The 12,397-nt window shown below is 44.6% G+C and overlaps 1 protein-coding gene across 1 annotated transcript in view; it reads right to left on the minus strand.

The window, feature by feature from the left end:
* Window positions 1-10,611, minus strand: part of EZH1 (enhancer of zeste 1 polycomb repressive complex 2 subunit) — a 68,855-nt gene extending 58,244 nt beyond the window's left edge. The window contains 1 exon segment of the mRNA XM_040436081.1: window positions 10,426-10,611. The gene's annotated coding sequence lies outside the window, so the exon portion shown is untranslated.
* Between the last annotated feature and the right edge of the window lie 1,786 nt (window positions 10,612-12,397).

Here is a 12,397-nt window from a genome sequence, read left to right on the forward strand (position 1 = left end):
TTTCCACACTTAAGGGGAAAAAAATTCCTTCCCGACTCCAATCAGGCAATCAGACTAACTCCGTGGATCAATGACCCATCTCTAGTGGCTGTAATATTGTAATATTATTACACTCCAGAAATACATCCAGGCCCCTCTTGAACTCTTTTAGTGAACTCACCATCACCACCTCCTCGGGCAGAGAGTTCCATAGTCTTACTGCTCTTACCGTAAAGAATCTCACAGTCACAATCCTGGGGATAAATAGATGATGGGATAGATCTCTGTACTGACCCCTGATATATTTATACATAGTAATTAGATCTCCCCTCAGTCGTCTTTTTTCTAAAGTGAATAACCCTAATGTTGATAATCTTTCAAGGTACTGTAGTTGCCCCATTCCAGTTATTACTGAACCCTCAACAGCTCTGCCTTGTTCACAGGAGCCCAAAACTGCACGCAGTACTCCATGTGTGGTCTGACTAATGATTTGTAAAGTGGCAGGACTATGTTCTCATTGCGGGCAGATATGCCCCTTTTGATGCAACCCATTATCTTATTGGCCTTGGCAGCAGCTGCCCGACACTGGTTTCTACAGCTTAGTTTGCTGTTCACTAAAATTCCTAGGTCCTTTTCCATGTCAGTGTTACCCAGTGTTTTACCATTTAGTATGTACGGGTGACTTGCATTATTCCTTCCCATGTGCATAACCTTACATTTGTCAGTGTTAAACCCCATCTGCCACTTCTCTGCCCAAGCCTCCAATATATCCAGATCCCTCTGTAGCAGTATACTGTCCTCTTCCGTGTCAATTACTTTACACAGTTTAGTGTCATCTGCAAAAATTTATATTTTACTATGCAAGCCTTCTACAAGATCATTAATAAAAATATTGAAGAGAATAGGGCCCAATACTGACCCCTGTGGTACCCCACTAGTGACAGTGACCCAATCTGAGTGTATACCGTTAATAACCACCCTCTGTTTTCTATCACTCAGCCAGTTACTTACCCATATACAGACATTTTCTCCCAGTCCGAGCATTCTCATTTTATATTCTAACCTTTTATGTGGTACAGTGTCAAACGCTTTGGAGAAGTCCAGATATTAGGGCTGCGCATCTTCACTCGTCTCACGATTCGATGCGATTACGATTATCAAGTCCACGATTCGATTCGATTCGATTCGGCGATGCATCACGATGCATCAAGATTATTACCCAAGTCCCCTTGTTTTTCAGAGGATTCCGGCAATCTGGACGCAAACGGATGCATTTGTCAGGCGGATCCGTCTGACAAATGCATTGAAATACCGGATCTGTCTCTCCGGTGTCATCTGGAAAAACGGATCCGGTGTTTATTTTTTTCACAGATTTAAAGGTCTGCGCAGATCGGAAGAACGGATCCGTCAATGCAGCTTTGATCACCACAGTCATTGATCACGCCCCTGTAAGGCTTCATTCAGACGTCCGGATGCGTTTTGCGGATCCGATCCATCTATCAGTGGATCCGTAAAAATCATGCGGACGTCTGAATGGAGCTTTACAGGGGGTTGATCAATGACAGGGGGGTAATCAATGACAGGGGGGTGATCAGGGAGTCTATATGGGGTGATCACCACAGTCATTGATCACGCCCCTGTAAGGCTTCATTCAGACGTCCGGATGCGTTTTGCGGATCCGATCCATCTATCAGTGGATCCGTAAAAATCATGCGGACGTCTGAATGGAGCTTTACAGGGGGTTGATCAATGACAGGGGGGTAATCAATGACAGGGGGGTGATCAGGGGGCCCCACCTGACACAGACGCTGACCCCCACCTGACACAGACGCTGACCCCCACCTGACACAGACGCTGACCCCCACCTGACACAGATGCTGACCCCCACCTGACACAGACGCTGACCCCACCTGGCCACCTCACCTGACACAGACGCTGACCCCCACCTGACACAGACGCTGACCCCACCTGGCCACCTCACCTGACACAGACGCTGACCCCCACCTGACACAGTCGATGTTGCACGGTCTTCGGCTTCTTTTGGCAACTCGTGACGCACAGTATGCGACGGTCGGAAGCCTGTCAATCAAATAGGAACGCCCAGTCCCGCAGAAGACCTACCCGGAAGCGGCGGTAAAAAAAACAGCCGACAAGCTGGCCGGGACTTGATTCCGGGACTGAGCAGAGCAGAGGAGCGGGCGCGGGAGAGAGAAGAGAAGAGATACTCTTCCGCGCCCGAAACAGAGGAAATAGTCCCTACAGGCACAGCAAGCAGGCAGGTAGTACTGAGCGGCGATTTAAAAAAAAAAAAAAAACGTAGAAAGCGGGGGGGGGCCGGGCCCGGTACAACTGGGCCAGCTGTACCTATCAGCGGCCCTGTCAACATGCATCGATTATTTAAAGCAACCGCATCGATGCAGAATCGCCGGGGGTCGAATCGCGATGCATCGATGCATCGATTATATTCGACAGCCCTACCAGATATACGACATTCATTGATTCGCCGCTGTCAAGTATAGAACTTACCTCCTCATAGAAACTGATTAAGGCTACTTTCACACTAGCGTTCGGGTGTCCGCTCGTGCGCACCGTTTGAAGGGGCTCACGAGCGGCCCCGAACGCATCCGTCTGGCCCCAATGCATTCTCAGTGGAGGCGGATCCACTGAGAATGCATCCGCCTGCCAGCGTTCAGCCTCCGCTCCGCTCAGTGAGCGGACACCTGAACGCTGCCTGGCCGTGCGGAGGCGAGCGGATCCGTCCACACTTACAATGTAAGTCAATGGGGACGGATCCGCTTGAAGATGACACAATATGGCTCAATCTTCAAGCGGATCCGTTCCCCATTGACTTTCAATGTAAAGTCTGAACGGATCCGCTCAGACAACTTTCACACTTAGAAAATTTTCTAAGTTTTAATGCAGACGCATCCGTTCTGAACGGATGCGAACGTCTGCATTATCGGAGCGGATCCGTCTGATGAAACATCAGACGGATCCGCTCCGAACGCTAGTGTGAAAGTAGCCTAAATTAGTTTGACATGACCAATCCCTCATGAAGCCATGCTGATATGGCGTTATTTGCTTATTTTCTTTGAGATCCTCCAAGATAGTATCTCTTAGAAAACCTTCAAACTGTTTTCCCATGACAGATGTTAAACTTACCGGCCTTTTACATTCTGCATTTCATCTGACAGTTTATTTTCCTCAGTGAATACCAGGGTGAAAAAATAAATAAATAAATAAATCAGATTTTTTGGGATTTACAGTATTTTTCGCCCCATAAGACGCACTTCCAGAGGTTTTTGTAAGATTATTGGGCAGTTTCTATGCCTACAAGATATTATCTCAGATGCTTGGTTTACTTTTGCAGTTCTCAAAACTGAATTTGACTCCGCAGAGATCACATGCCTCTTCTTCACAGCAAAAATTTTATAACATGAACAAAGTTGAGAAAAATACCTTAATCCTAACTTCTACAAACCTATGAATACAGAATCAACCTAAACAAACTAATATGAAAAGTTGTTATTCTAAAAATCTTCATCTACTTGCATATTATAAAAGTTATACCAGCAAGAATTAGTCTTTATGTAGAAAACTATGATTTAAATCAAGCCTTACTGACTAGTGATTTAAATCAGTTTGATTTAAATCAAATCCACCCTGGTGAATACAGTGGAGAAAAAAAATATTTAATAGCTTTGCTTTCTCCTCATCGTTCTCTGCAACTCCCCCCTCAACTCTGTAAAGGGCCAACACCTTCAGATTTATACTTTTTACCATTTATATAATTGAAGAACATTTTAGAGTTAGCATTACTCTCTTTGGCAATTAATCTCTCGGTCTCTACTTTGGCTGCTTTTATTCGTTTTTTATATATTCTATTTTTTTCCTTATAGTTTTTCAGTGCTTCCTGGCACCCCTCCTGTTTTAGTGATTTAAATGCTTTCTTTTGGTCATTTATTGCTTTCTTTACAAATCTATGTATCTACATTGGTTTCTTCTTGCTCCTTAACCCTTTATTCCCATAAGGTATGTACCTCTCACAATTAGATTTTAGGATGTTTTTTAAAAATATCCCATTTTATAGCTGTATTTTTATTTTTAAGGACTTTGTCCCAGTTAGTTAGGCCTATGGCCTCTCTTAGTTGGCAAAATTTTGTTTTTTTGAAGTTTGGTATTTTTGTTCCTCCCTGTAGAAACGCTCTTTTGAATGACAATTGGAAGATTATGACTTTATGGTCACTATTTTCTAGGTGTCCCCCAACCTGCACATCTGTTGTTCTGTCAGGTCTATTGGTTAATACTAAGTCCAGTATGGCCGTCCCTCTAGTCGGGTTCTGAACCAGTTGGGAAAGGTAATTGTCTTGGGTTATTGCCAACAACCTGTTTCCTTTATGAGATGTACAGGTTTCGGTTTCCCAGTCTATATCTGGGAACAAGATTTTCTGTGGACTTTCTGGTGTTTTTGCCTCCATGTATTTCTACCCACAGTGACTCCACATGTTCATGTCCCTCACTTATATCTTCTCGGACTGTGGGCTTTAGACAGGACTTTACATAAAGGCAGACCCCTCCCCCTCTCCGGTTCTGGCGATCCTTTCTAAACAGACTGTAACCCTGTACATTAACTGCCCAGTCATAGCTATCATCCAGCCATGTCTCAGTAATTCCCACTATGTCATAGTCCTCCTCACACATCACTAATTCCAGCTCCCCAGTTTTATTAGTCAGGCTTCTGGCATTAGTATACATACAATTAAAAGGTTTATGTATATTTTTACCCTACACCTTTCCTTCTGAACTGTTCTAGTCCCTCCTTCCATTCCTCCCCCAGTCCCACTACCTTGCCGCCGGTCTCTATCTCATCTTCACATTCTGTAACGTAATTACCCTCCCCCCCAGTCCCTAGTTTAACCTCCTCAGGACCGGCGTACGCAGGATTGCGTCTTTGCGGCGGCCCTGCTCTTCTGGGTGGACGCGCCGGTGCGTCCTCTCGCGAGACGCGAGATTTCCTGTGAACGCGCGCACACAGGCGCGCGCGTTCACAGGATCGGAAGGTAAGCGAGTGGATCTCCAGCCTGCCAGCGGCGATCGAAGTCTGGGATCCAAATGTCTAAAAATGCCCTCATAAAAGGAATGTGGGCCCCTTTGCGCATCTAGGCTGCAAAAAAAGTGTCACACATCTGGTATCGCCGTACTCAGGAGAAGTTGGGCAATGTGTTTTGGGGTGTCATTTTACATATACCCATACTGGGTGAGATAAATATCTTGGTCAAATGCCAACTTTGTATAAAAAAAAAATGGGAAAAGTTGTCTTTTGCCGAGATATTTCTCTCACCCAGCATGAGTATATGTAAAAAGACACCCCAAAACACATTGCCCAACTTCTCCTGAATACGGCGATACCACATGTGTGACACTTTTTTGCAGCCTAGGTGGGCAAAGGGGCCCACATTCCAAAGAGCACCTTTAGGATTTCACAGGTCATTTACCTACTTACCACACATTAGGGCCCCTGGAAAATGCCAGGGCAGTATAACTACCCCACAAGTGACCCCATTTTGGAAAGAAGACACCCCAAGGTATTCCGTGAGGGGCATGGCGAGTTCCTAGAATTTTATATTTTTTGTCACAAGTTAGCGGAAAATGATGATTTATTATTATTTATTTTTTTTCCTTATAAAGTCTCATATTCCACTAACTTGTGACAAAAAATAAAAACTTCCATGAACTCACTATGCCCATCACGAAATACCTTGGGGTGTCTTCTTTCCAAAATGGGGTCACTTGTGGGGTAGTTATACTGCCCTGGCATTTTAGGGGCCGAATGCGTGAGAAGTGGTTTGAAATCAAAATCTGTAAAAAATGCCAGAAGGTGCTCTTTGGAATGTGGGCCCCTTTGCGCACCTAGGCTGCAAAAAAGTTTCACACATGTGGTATCGCTGTACTCAGGAGAAGTTGGGGAATGTGTTTTGGGGTGTCATTTTACATATACCCATGCTGGGTGAGAGAAATATCTTGGCAAAAGACAACTTTTCCCATTTTTTTATACAAAGTTGGCATTTGACCAAGATATTTATCTCACCCAGCATGGGTATATGTAAAATGACACCCCAAAACACATTCCCCAACTTCTCCTAAGTACGGCGATACCACATGTGTGGCACTTTTTTGCAGCCTAGGTGGGCAAAGGGGCCCACATTCCAAAGAGCACCTTTCGGATTTCACCGGTCATTTTTTACACATTTTGATTTCAAACTACTTACCACACATTTGGGCCCCTAGAATGCCAGGGCAGTATAACTACCCCACAAGTGACCCCATTTTGGAAAGAAGACACCCCAAGGTATTCGCTGATGGGCATAGTGAGTTCATAGAAGTTATTTTTTGTCACAAGTTAGTGGAATATGAGACTTTGTAAGAAAAAAAAAAAAAATCATCATTTTCCACTAACTTGTGACAAAAAATAAAAAGTTCTATGAACTCACTATGCCCATCAGCGAATACCTTAGGGTGTCTACTTTCCGAAATGGGGTCATTTGTGGGGTTTTTCTACTGTCTGGCCATTGTAGGACCTCAGGAAACATGACAGGTGCTCAGAAAGTCAGAGCTGCTTCAAAAAGCGGAAATTCACATTTTTGTACCATAGTTTGTAAACGCTATAACTTTTACCCAAACCATTTTTTTTTTTTTACCCAAACATTTTTTTTTTATCAAAGACATGTAGAACAATAAATTTAGAGCAAAATTTATATATGGAAGTCGTTTTTTTTGCAAAATTGAAAGTGAAAAATGTCATTTTTTTGCAAAAAAATCGTTAATATTCGATTAATAACAAAAAAAGTAAAAATGCCAGCAGCAATGGAATACCACCAAATGAAAGCTCTATTAGTGAGAAGAAAAGGAGGTAAAATTCATTTGGGTGGTAAGTTGCATGACCGAGCAATAAACGGTGAAAGTAGGGTAGGTCAGAAGTGTAAAAAGTGACCTGGTCTTTAAGGGTGTTTAAGCTATAGGGGCTGAGGTGGTTAAACAGTCCTCCAACCTTCTAGCCATCTTCTCCCCCAACACAGCTGCCCCTTCCCTGGAAAGCAAAATACAACATGTTGCTGTTTGGGAACGCAACTAAACGGAATGGAATGCATTTTGGAGGATTCAGTTCAGTTTTTCAGGCAACGCTGGCGCCATAGAAGTGAATGGGGCTGCGTGAAAAACGCATTGCATCTGCAAGCAAGTGCAGATGCAATGCGTTTTTCAGGGATGGTTGCCAAGAGATGTTGTTTGTATACCTTCAGTTTTTATCACGCGCAAAACGCATTAAATCGCATTGCAACCGCGCAATAAAAACTGAATGCGATCGCATACAAAACTGAATGCCCTTGTTTGCGAAATCACGCATTTTTCACTGAATGCATTCGCAACGCATCCGGACCAAATGCGCACACGCTTGTCTGCAAGGGGCCTAACAGTGACCTCCACAGTACCCCACTCCCTTAACAGTGACCTCACAGTACCCTGCGGACTTAACAGTGACCTCAACAGCAGCTGCCCCTTTAACAGTGGCCCCTGCCCCCTTAACAGTGACCTCGACTGTGCCTGCCCCTTTAACAGTGACCTCCACAGCAGCTTCCCCTTTAAGGCTAGGGCTATATGACGACATATGTCGCACAATAATTTTTGTTATGATAGGTTATGGTGTCACAAGAAATCCATCCAAGATCGATGCATGTAGCAGTGTAGTTGTGCTCTATGTGTCGTGCGACTTATTGTCATCATGTAGCCCTAGCCTAAAGCTGACCTACAGCAGTGAAGAAAAACGGCTAGGTTGTTATGGAAACCTGGTGTAAAACTGTGTGCATGTGGAGACTAAGGGCCTGCAAGCTTCTATTGGCTGATAAGGGACATGTGACCGTGTGTATGGCAGTTGGTATATGAGTGAAAGACTTGCAGGCTTGTATTGGATTGGCTAATGTAGGTCATTTTTTGGGAATCTCTCAGGAACGGTAAGTCCTAGAGAGCTAAGACCCGGTCTAAAACCTTCCCGGACACCTGATGTACCTATGTGCCAAATTTGGTGAAGATCGTTCCAGTCGTTTGGTCGAGCATAAAGAACAGACAGACATCCAGACAGACACTCATTTTTATAAATATTGTTTAGGTTTATATGTAAAAAGGGGATAGGAGGTGATTTGAATTTGTTCTTTTTTTTTTTTTTTCTTCTTTAAAAACTTTTTTAAACTTAATTTTTAATCCCCCCTAGGGGACTTGAACATGAGATCATTAGATCGCTTATACCATAGTCTGCAATAGTATTCTGGCTTGCTTGGCTATTTTCAGAAGTCAGATAGCGGTGAATTGAGAAGTCGACACCCACACATATCGGACATTTATAGCATATCCTATCGATATGCAATAAATGTCTGCTCCTGGCAGGGCATCGCAATACCTACTGCGCATGCGCCCACTACGAATTTGACCGCGCAGCTGCAGTGGAAAAGGACAGAGGAGGGGAGTAAACGGGCGGGCAGAGGCACACGGAGGGCGGGGTTATGAGCCGTTGAGGAGGTGCTGCCTGGGGCTCGGAGGATTGAGACGCCGCCCTGGGCACTTGAGAGGGCTCATTTACATAATCTTAAAAGTTCATTTTCGGCTAAAAGAAAACTCTGTTACATACAACAAAGGTACCGTTGTTAAGTTCTGGGTGGCACATATAACGCTATTTGATCAGTCTAATATGCCCAAATGTGGTGACAGACTCCCTTTAAAGGTGGTAAAAGCGGTGAAAAATGAAACAAAGTAAGCATGCTAGTTTTCCGTACTGAAAATATCCACAGCATGTGGATGGGATTTACAATGAAATGTCTCTGTCGCAAGGGCAGTACTAAAGCCCGCCCATTAGAGTCGGTGACATCACCAGGCTCACTACTAGGGAGTAGCCTCCGCCTAGCATTCCCATACAGAGACACCGTACATCACCGGATCTGTTGAAAAGGCCTTTGCCCTGCGCGATTCCGCTGCTCCACTCAATGGGGCTGCCTGGGTGAAGAAGCGGTTATGTCCAGGACCCCGAACAAACCCCTTTAAAGGGTTTGTCTCATTAAGACAACTTATTCTCTTTCCAAAGAATGAGGGATAAGTGTCTGATCATTGAGAGTCCAACTCCTGAGGCAACCGCCAATCACGAAAACGGGGGCCCATACTCTCAGTTTGACAGGAGCTGCAGACACACATGTATTTCCGGTGCTCCATTTAACTCTGTGGGACTGCACAGGATAGCCAAGTACAAGCGCTCTGCTCTCTCCGGCAGCCCCATAGAGCTACATAGATCAGCATCAAGCATGCGCTACCGCTGCCCCATTCAAACTGGAGAGCACAGGCCCCAATTCTCATGATCGGAGGTGACCCCAGCAGTTGGACCCCGATCCAATCAGACACTTATCCTCTATTCTGTGGAAGGAGGATAAGTTGTCTTACTAAAGATAACCCATTTAAATCAGCCTTCCATTGTTTTCAATGGGACGCAGTGACCGAAGTCTCTGTTTTCAATGCACTAAATAAAAAAAAGCGTCCTTCCTTATAAGTCATCTTTTCCCGTGGCTTAGCCTTGGCTTTCTGCTGCAGGTTCCACGGGCAAAATACTCAAGGATTTTCCCAAAAAGTCTTCTGCCTGTGTGAACTTACCCTGAATTCACCATTACTTGAGAGATGTCAATAATGGGGAAGATGTATCAAACTGGTGGAAAGTAGAACTGGCTTAGATTCCCATAACAACCAATCAGATTCCTCCTTTCATTTTCCAAATGAGCTGTGAAAAATGAAAGGTGGAATCTGATTGGTTGCTATTGGAAACTAAGCCAGTTCTACTTCACATCAGTTTTGATAAATCTCCCCCAATGTCTTTATGTGGCTCCGTGGCAGGTGCTATTCCATGGGGCAGAGTTATGACACCATTAACATTTTACAGAAATCTAATAACACGTAGTAATATAATAGTATAATATCCTAATAATAAACTGGATAAAATAATAATATAACAGTGGATACAATAATATAATAATCATAATATAGTAATAGGTAACATAGAATACTGCAAACAGTAATCTACTAATGATAATACATAATGTAATATACTGCATCCAATAATACTTAGAATATACTTAATAGAATAATTAAAATAGACAATATACTGAATAATAAATAATAATAAACTAAATATGATAATACATAAATATAATATACTAAATACAATTCTAGATATAATAATGACTAAATACGGTGATAATATATCTGCAATAACAGTAGATAATATATTGAATACTATAATACACTAGATAGGATGATAATAATAAAATACATGCAGTAATAATAATCTACTGAGTCTCTATGCAGATGAGGAGGTCCCTCCCCTGTCAGGTGTCAGACGCCCTCCGTACACACACATACCTGACCCTCCTCCTCCACCGCGCAGCGTTCAGGCTCTGTTCTTCCAGTCTGTAATGCTGCTCACCAAGGCACGGGCGCCATGTTGTCTTATTCCCAACTGCGTGGTTGTCAGGCACTCGAGCTCACTGACAACAGAAGCCATCTTGCTGGATGAACGTAGAACGGAGGAGCATAGAGGGAGTCTAATCCTTCCCAGCCAATCAGAAGGCCGCAACTTGGTGATGGGTGGGGTTAGCGTGACAAATAGGCGGAGATACGGCGATCACAACAACTAAAGTGAGAATCCGGAAGTTTGCGTTCCAGGACTCGCTTCCGGCTTTTACGCCGCAGTTTCTGACAGCTATTTTGTTGCCATTTAAACAAGATGGCGAACGGTTGCCATGGTGGCTGCTATAATTTACACACTCATTCACTTAAAGGGGTTATCCCATCATAATGATCACTGTTAAATCTGTTAATGATTTGACAGTGATCATTTTTGTAAATATACTTTATTAACAAATTCCCACCGATTAGGAGAAAATTCATCCCCACTTACCTTATTGTTGTGACTCGGTCTCCCCTGGTTACGACCACCGCTCTTCCGCAAAATCCCGATGGTCGCGCTTGCCCAGAAGACTTCTTCTTTTCTCCCGGCCGGGCCACTCGCTGTCCTGAACGCGCACGCTGCCGCGCATGCGCGACGGTGACTTCTTCCCGGCCAGAATAGTACAGAGCTGCGAACGCGCACGCCGGCTCTGTACTATACTGGCCAGAAATAAGTCACATTGCGCATGCGCGGCAGCGTGCGCGTTCAGTCCAGCGCGCGGCCCGGCCGGGAGAAGACTTCAATCAAGATGAAGCCCGCCCCCAGCCAGAATCCAGGAAGTGAACGCGCGGTGGCAGCAGGTAAGTATGAAACTGCTAAGTGGGATAACCCCTTTAAACGAAAAATTAAGTATCTGATACGAAATTAGATTCATTCTTAAAGGGTTTCTACCACCAGAAATACTGTTATGTAGCTGACTGACATTAGCGATTCGCTAATGTCAGCACTACATATCAGTATGTTTCTAACATTAGTCCCTGCAGCCGTTTTTGTTAAAAAAGCACTTTTATAGATATGCTAATCAGCCTCTAGGTGCTATGTGGGCGTCATTAGCACCTAGAGGGCTCCGTCCACTAACCATTTCAGCCGCCCATCGCGTCCCTCCAGCCCGCCCCGCTCCTGTTGATTGACCTGAAACTTCTCAGTATCTCGTACCAATTCCCACGCCTGAACCGTGCGCTTCTGTATTCGGCGCAGGCGCAGTGAGTGAATGCCGCGCTCCTGGTGCCGGCTTCCTCATTGTAATGTAGTTGGCGCAGGCGCAGTGAGGAAGCCGGCGCCGGGAGAATACAGAAACGCAGGCGCGGGAATTGGTACGAGATACTGAGAAGTTTCACGTCAATCAACAGGAGCGGGGCGGGCTGGAGGGACGCGATGGGCGGCTGAAATGGTTAGTGGACGGAGCCCTCTAGGTGCTAATGACGCCCACATAGCACCTAGAGGCTCATTAGCATATCTATAAAAGTGCTTTTTTAACAAAAACGGCTGCAGGGACTAATGTTAGAAACATACTGTTATGTAGTGCTGACATTAGCGAATCGCTAATGTCAGTCAGCTACATAACAGTATTTCTGGTGGTAGAAACCCTTTAACCATCTCTACAAGGATTTTCACATGTCCTTTCTGTGTGCACTGGGCCCTCACTAAGTTCCCCTAGGAGTGAAAGCAAAAGTGTCAAACACAGGACTCTAAGGAGTGCCTCCACTGAGACAACCACAGTTCCCCTATGACCCCACAGTGCCTCTGCAAACGATAGCCACTGTGTCCCCATAACACCGTGCCTCCCAAGTGTTCCTCTTTTGGAGAGACAGTGCCTCTTTTTGACCCAAGTCCCTCTATCCCTCTTTGATCTTTAAATGTCCCTCTTTATGACCCTGGAAATTA

Source organism: Bufo bufo, chromosome 6 (assembly GCF_905171765.1).
Source record: "Bufo bufo chromosome 6, aBufBuf1.1, whole genome shotgun sequence".
In the NCBI taxonomy this organism is placed as follows: Eukaryota; Metazoa; Chordata; class Amphibia; order Anura; family Bufonidae; genus Bufo; species Bufo bufo.